We start from the raw sequence: 7,500 nt of genomic DNA on the forward strand, positions 1-7,500 counted from the left end.
TCTATCTATCTATATATATATATATATATATATATAGTATATAAATTCTCAGCTTTATCCTACCTCTACTTGGCAGTCAAAACAATAAAAGTCACTTTTTTAAATTATTACTATGAACTAAGAAAACAATTAGTAGTCTACCTAATGAAATTAACACGACAATAGGACAGACTTTATTCTCTACTCTGAATGTTCTTTGTATTCAAGTCAGTGGAAAACCTGCGTCGTGTATTGTCAGAAGTCTGGTGTTAGACTACACAATTGCTACTTAAACCCCAGCCGCTTTGTAAGTTATAATATGGAGATCATAGTCTAGGAGATGTCTGGCAGGAGAGCCGGTCGGGACTACTTCGGTTCACTCCTAAAGCCAAAGGAAAGTCCTTCAAACGAAGGCTACCGTGTCAGCCCATAGGAATGGGAAAGAAGCACGCTAATAGAAGAAGAAGAAGAAGAAGAAGAAGAAGTTTATAGATAGTGTACAGGCAAAATGGATACCCATACAGTATACTAGGAATTAATTGGGCTTTTCAGTATAAATGCATAGAAGTTTAGAAAAGGTTCCTGTGATTATAAAAGGTCCTTATGATAATAATAATAATAATAATAATAATAATAATACTAGTTGGAAAAGCAGGGTGTGATAATTCCAGGGGCTCCAACAGGGAAAATAGCCCAGTGAGGAAAGGAAACAAAGAAAAAATATTATAATTTAAGAACAGTAACAACATTGAAATAAAGATTTCCTATAAACTATAGAAAATTAACAAATCAAGTAGTGTGGCCGAGTGTACCCGAAGCAAGAGAACTCTAATCCAAGACAGTGGAAGACCATGGTACAGAGGTTATGGCACTACCCAAGACTAGAGAACAATGGTTTGATTTCGGAGTGTTCTTCTCCTAGAAGAGATGTTTACTAAGGCTGAAGAGTCCTTTCTACCCTTACCAAGAGGAAAGAACAATTACACTGAGGTAGTTAACCCCTTGAGAGATGAAGAATTGTTTGGTAATCTCAGTGTTGTCAGGTGTATGAGGGCAGATGTGAATATGTAAAAAATAGGCCAGAGTATTCAGTATATGTGTAGGCAAAAGGAAAGTAAACCGTAACCAGAGGGAAGGATCCAATGTAGTACTGTGTGGCTAGTTAGAGGACTCCGTAACTCTCTAGCGGTAGTATCTCAAGGGGTGGCTGGTGCCCTGGCCAACTTACTACCTAATTCAATAGGGTTGTCCGTATTATTATTATTATTATTATTATTATTATTATTAGGTAGGCTATTCGCATAGCTGGAAGAGCAAGATGCTATAAGCCCAAGGGTTCTAACAGGGGAAAGTAGCCCAGTGAGGAAAGGAAATAAGGAAATACATAAACGATATGAGAAGTTATGAACAATTGAAATAAATTATTTTAAGAACAGTAACAACATTAAAACAGATATTTCATATAGAAACTATAAAAAGATTTATGTAAGCTTGTTCAACATAAAAACATTTGCTGTCAGTTTGAACATTTGAAGTTCTACCGATTAATTGTATTGCAATTTAATATCAAATTAATTTTTTGTAATTTTTATTAAATTGATACGACAGAACATAATAAAATTAAACGGTATAATTAATTATATAATTTCATATCAAGGGGTTTTTCAATGAGTTGTTATTAATATGTATTTATTTTTTATAGATGAATTTGATTAATAGTGAACTATATATGAGGTTAGAATTAATAATGCATTATAAATGAAAAATGATAGAATCATACATTTGATTATTGATATTGCTCTAAAGATATTCTGGTGTTACAAGTAAATAATATGGTTGCTTAGATTAGATATATTCCCTATCTATCTCTATTGGTATATGAATATATTTTAGTAATACGTGAAAGAGTTTATATTTTATTAAGATATATCAATGACGATAAAGAATTGAGTATTATAAAGAGTAAGGTAGTATTTCTAGAAGGAAATTTATATATATATATATAGCCTATATATATATATATATATATATATATATATTCTCCAGTCGTCTCTATCTTGAGCTATTGATTCAACACTTCTCCATACATTATATCATACTTCGCGCTTCATAGTCCTCAGCCATGTAGGCCTGGGTCTTCCAACTCTTCTAGTGCCTTCTGGTGCCCAATTGAACATTTAAGAACTAATCTCTCTTGGGGAGTGTGAAGAGCACGACCAAACCACCTCCATCTACCCCTTATCATGATATATATATAATTTATATGTATATATATATATATATATATATATATGTATATATGCATAAAACCATCCAAGGCTACATTCTCGACGCAAAATTATAATATATCAACCAGTCCTCCTCCTCCTCCTTTGCAAATGTGTGCCCTCATCTGTATCCACAATCTTAAGTATTTCTCTTCGCCATCAGGATCCGCCTGAGTATCAAGCCATCAGTTCCCTGTCAGGGGAGCGCTTTGAATTCCCCGCTTTGACCGATATATTAATTTCGAAGTTGGTATTTGGTGTGACACATTGATCCGAAGCTCGGCAGCTAGAGAGAGAGAGAGAGAGAGAGAGAGAGAGAGAGAGAGAGAGAGCGCAGCAGGGGAGACGGCTGGAGAGTAGTGGCGATGGCAGAGTGCTCTAGCGGATGCGTGTGGAACTAACGTCATTGGGATGTTGAAGGGTGGCCTCTATGGGTCGTAAGTGATAGAGAATAACAGCCGATATTTTGTATGATATTAAAAGGAAAAGGGGGAGAATGGATGGCCAAGCGGCACATATCCTGTGAAGGAGAGCTTCCGTTGAAACGCGGAACTCAGAATTCCACCTTATATTGAGAGAATTATCAATAAATGCGAGTAACGAACAGAAAGTACAATGCGTCCGATTCGTATGGCCGGAGCATTGTGAGTATACTGTATATATGATATATTTTAAAATTTTAACGAAAATTCAAAATGTTAACAGTGAATGATTAAGAGGCTTTTATAGAGAGTAAAGAGGATTAAGATAATGCAAAGTATATCTCCTCTTTCAGGAGAGAATATGAAAATAGAAGCGAAGCCGAGAGAGAGGCAGGGAATCGGACGTCGAAAACACAGACGTCATAAAGGCCATAAAGGCATAAGGACCCCGTATGACGCACCTATCTCCCCCAACCTAGACCCAATACAATCCATTTTAATAACACAAGAGACTTCATTAAACTGACTTCATTTGACCCCTTATTCAGGCACGGTTAGTCATTAACCACCTGTAAATGAGTTAATGATACACTCGGAGTTTCTCGGTAGAATTAAAGGTCTTCTGCTAGTTCTAGAAGCATCTAAAGTCTCTTCTCTCTCCCCAGTTGGGACATCCCGTTTATTCGGGGCATTTGTCCCAGTGGAGGTAACGAGGTGGAAAGTGAGCCTGAGATTGCTGGTGTTAATCATTATATTATCGAATGTTAGTGACTGTATACACACACACACACACACACACACACACATATATATATATATATATATATACATATATGTATATATATATATATATATATATGAATGATAAATTTTGCACATTTTTACGTGTTTTTCATATTCAAATAAGCCATATATATTTTTGATATATTAATGACTGGATTCTCTTAACGACCTCGGGATCAGAGCCCCAGGCGAAATCACACAAAGACAAGAGCTTGGCTCCGGCCGGGAATCGAACCCTGGTCGGCAAGCTTATATATAAGCTTGCCGACCAGGGTTCGATTCCCGGCCGGAGCCAAGCTCTTGTCTTTGTGTGATTTCGCCTGGGGCTCTGATCCCGAGGTCGTTAAGAGAATCCAGACATTAATATATCAAAAATATATATGGCTTATTTGAATATATATATATATATATATATATATATATATATCTGACTTTGTGCGTTTGAGTGTCATATATCCTAGTTTCTCATTTGAGAATCAGTCAACAATTTCCAGGTCGGAAGTTCAAGTGTCATTTTAGAGTTAAGGGTTTAATATGACAATTTAATAATCTTTATTAAAAGATTAATTTTAATGTAATATTAACTGGGAAATTTTTAATTACATTGTTCTCGTAATAAAAAACTCAAATAATATCATCTTGCAATTCTTTATGTAAATTATTATTATAACGATATTTGAGTAAATGACATTATTAGACAAATAAATATATTTTATATATAATAAGTAGATCAATTCCATTTAGTTTCCATGTATGATTATGTAAATCAGCTACCATGAAATTATTTTTAACACTATATGACATGATTTTCCATTCATATTTCATCTTCGGTTTTTATGTATTTTGAGTCTGCCATAATATAATTCTCCTTTTTATTTAATCTTCGGGTTTCTATGTTTTCTGTGACTGCCATAATATAATTCTCCTTTTTATTTCATCTTCGGTTTCTGTGTTTTCCAAGACTGCCATAATATAATTTTCCTTTTTATTTCATCTTCGGTTTCTATGTTTTCCAAGACTGCCATAATATAATTTTCCTTTTTATTTCATCTTCGGTTTCTATGTTTTCCAAGACTGCCATAATATAATTTTCCTTTTTATTTCATCTTCGGTTTCTATGTTTTCCAAGACTGCCATAATATAATTTTCCTTTTTATTTCGTCTTCGGTTTCTATGTTTTCCAAGACTGCCATAATATAATTTTCCTTTATATTTCATCTTCGGTTTTTATGTTTTCTAAGACTGCCATAATATAATTCTCCTTTCTATTTCATCTTCGATTTCTATGTTTTCCAAGACTGCCATAATATAATTTTCCTTTATATTTCATCTTCGGTTTTTATGTTTTCTAAGACAGCCATAATATAATTTTCCTTTCTATTTCATCTTCGGTTTCTATGTTTTCCAAGACTGCCATAATATAATTTTCCTTTTTATTTCATCTTCGGTTTCTATGTTTTCCATGACTGCCATAATATAATTTTCTTTTTATTTCATCTTCGGTTTCTATGTTTTCCAAGACTGCCATAATACAATTTTCCTTTATATTTCATCTTCGGTTTCTATGTTTTCCAAGACTGCCATAATACAATTTTCCTTTTTATTTCATCTTCGGTTTCTATGTTTTCCAAGACTGCCATAATACAATTTTCCTTTATATTTCATCTTCGGTTTCTATGTTTTCCAAGACTGCCATAATATAATTTTCCTTTTTATTTCATCTTCGGTTTCTATGTTTTCCAAGACTGCCATAATACAATTTTCCTTTATATTTCATCTTCGGTTTCTATGTTTTCCAAGACTGCCATAATATAATTTTCCTTTTTATTTCATCTTCGGTTTCTATGTTTTCCAAGACTGCCATAATACAATTTTCCTTTATATTTCATCTTCGGTTTCTATGTTTTCCAAGACTGCCATAATATAATTTTCCTTTTTATTTCATCTTCGGTTTCTATGTTTTCCAAGACTGCCATAATACAATTTTAATTTTTATTTCATCTTCGGTTTCTATGTTTTCCAAGACTGCCATAATATAATTTTTCCTTTTTATTTCATCTTCGGTTTCTATGTTTTCCAAGACTGCCATAAAACAATTTTCCTTTATATTTCATCTTCGGTTTCTATGTTTTCCAAGACTGCCATAATATAATTTTCCTTTATATTTCATCTTCGGTTTCTATGTTTTCCAAGACTGCCATAATACAATTTTCCTTTATATTTCATCTTCGGTTTCTATGTTTTCCAAGACTGCCATAAAACAATTTTCCTTTATATTTCATCTTCGGTTTCTATGTTTTCCAAGACTGCCATAATACAATTTTCCTTTATATTTCATCTTCGGTTTCTATGTTTTCCAAGACTGCCATAATACAATTTTCCTTTTTATTTCATCTTCGGTTTCTATGTTTTCCAAGACTGCCATAATATAATTTTCCTTTTTATTTCATCTTCGGTTTCTATGTTTTCCAAGACTGCCATAATACAATTTTCCTTTATATTTCATCTTCGGTTTCTATGTTTTCCAAGACTGCCATAATATAATTTTCCTTTTTATTTCATCTTCGGTTTCTATGTTTTCCAAGACTGCCATAATACAATTTTAATTTTTATTTCATCTTCGGTTTCTATGTTTTCCAAGACTGCCATAATACAATTTTCCTTTATATTTCATCTTCGGTTTCTATGTTTTCCAAGACTGCCATAATATAATTTTCCTTTTTATTTCATCTTCGGTTTCTATGTTTTCCAAGACTGCCATAATACAATTTTCCTTTTTATTTCATCTTCGGTTTCTATGTTTTCCAAGACTGCCATAATACAATTTTCCTTTATATTTCATCTTCGGTTTCTATGTTTTCCAAGACTGCCATAATACAATTTTAATTTTTATTTCATCTTCGGTTTCTATGTTTCCAAGACTGCCATAATATAATTTTCCTTTTTATTTCATCTTCGGTTTCTATGTTTTCCAAGACTGCCATAATACAATTTTCCTTTATATTTCATCTTCGGTTTCTATGTTTTCCAAGACTGCCATAATATAATTTTCCTTTCTATTTCATCTTCGATTTCTATGTTTTCCAAGACTGCCATAATACAATTTTCCTTTTTATTTCATCTTCGGTTTCTATGTTTTCCATGACTGCCATAATATAATTTTCCTTTTTATTTCATCTTCGGTTTCTATGTTTTCCAAGACTGCCATAATACAATTTTAATTTTTATTTCATCTTCGGTTTCTATGTTTTCCAAGACTGCCATAATACAATTTTAATTTTTATTTCATCTTCGGTTTCTATGTTTTCCAAGACTGCCATAATATAATTTTCCTTTTTATTTCATCTTCGGTTTCTATGTTTTCCAAGACTGCCATAATACAATTTTCCTTTATATTTCATCTTCGGTTTCTATGTTTTCCAAGACTGCCATATATAATTTTCCTTTCTATTTCATCTTCGGTTTCTATGTTTTCCAAGACTGCCATAATATAATTTTCCTTTTTATTTCATCTTCGGTTTCTATGTTTTCCAAGACTGCCATAATATAATTTTCCTTTTTATTTCATCTTCGGTTTCTATGTTTTCCAAGACTGCCATAATACAATTTTCCTTTATATTTCATCTTCGGTTTCTATGTTTTCCAAGACTGCCATAATATAATTTTCCTTTTTATTTCATCTTCGGTTTCTATGTTTTCCAAGACTGCCATAATATAATTTTCCTTTTTATTTCATCTTCGGTTTCTATGTTTTCCAAGACTGCCATAATACAATTTTCCTTTATATTTCATCTTCGGTTTCTATGTTTTCCAAGACTGCCATAATATAATTTTCCTTTTATTTCATCTTCGGTTTCTATGTTTTCCAAGACTGCCATAATACAATTTTCCTTTTTATTTTCATCTTCGGTTTCTATGTTTTCCAAGACTGCCATAATACAATTTTCCTTTATATTTCATCTTCGGTTTCTATGTTTTCCAAGACTGCCATAATACAATTTTAATTTTTATTTCATCTTCGGTTTCTATGTTTTCCAAGACTGCCATAA

The 7,500-nt window shown here is 32.4% G+C and overlaps 1 long non-coding RNA gene across 1 annotated transcript in view; it reads left to right on the forward strand.

Annotated features, from left to right (window-relative positions):
- The window catches only part of LOC137633400 (uncharacterized), a 601,319-nt gene that overhangs the window by 100,814 nt on the left and 493,005 nt on the right, over positions 1 to 7,500 (forward strand). The window lies entirely within an intron of this gene.

This window comes from Palaemon carinicauda, chromosome 43 (genome assembly GCF_036898095.1).
Source record: "Palaemon carinicauda isolate YSFRI2023 chromosome 43, ASM3689809v2, whole genome shotgun sequence".
NCBI lineage: Eukaryota > Metazoa > Arthropoda > Malacostraca > Decapoda > Palaemonidae > Palaemon > Palaemon carinicauda.